This window comes from Fonticula alba (assembly GCF_000388065.1).
Source record: "Fonticula alba strain ATCC 38817 unplaced genomic scaffold supercont2.3, whole genome shotgun sequence".
Classification (NCBI taxonomy): Eukaryota; order Rotosphaerida; family Fonticulaceae; genus Fonticula; species Fonticula alba.
Genome location: NW_009242973.1, coordinates 993,688 through 994,339, shown reverse-complemented (window position 1 = coordinate 994,339; position 652 = coordinate 993,688).

The following is a 652-nucleotide window of genomic DNA, read 5'->3' as shown; positions in this document are numbered from 1 at the left end:
GGGGGCTGAGATGTGTGTGCGCGCGCGCGTGTGCGTGTATGTGCGTGTGCGTGGGCGCGTGTGTGTGTAGGTATGTGTGGAGGGGGAGGACCGCAGATCGGGACACGGAATAGCGGCGCCCCTTTTCACAGCGTGGGGGGGGGGGGGCGGGGGGCACACATCGAGATCCCACGGCGGGCGGCCAATGCGGCGGTGGGAGGAGCGCCAAGGGATCGGCACGTGATATGGACACAAGGTCAGGTTTGACTTTATTCGGGCGCCGAGCGCCGATTATTTGGTGCAATTTCTTTCCGGTCCTTCGGGGGACCTTTGTGTGTTTTCTCACAGAGCAGAGGAGGGAGGGGGGGGGGGGGCGTGCCCGCGCGCGGCAGGCACATTCACACACACACACACACATGCGCACGCCCCCTCCCCTCCCCCCGAGCGACGCGAGTTTTGGCCATTTCTTTGGATTTTATTCCCCGGTCACGGTCAGCATTGCGTGTCCTTGCCCGGGGTGGTGGCGGTGGCGGTGGTGATGGTGATGGTGGTGGTGGTGCTTGCCTGTGCGGTGGCGCGTGTCTAGACCCGCACGCCTGCCAGGTTCTCGCGTGCGAAGCGGGGGGGGGGGGCCGCCCCCACACCACACACGGGCAGAGAAAAACCATTCAAA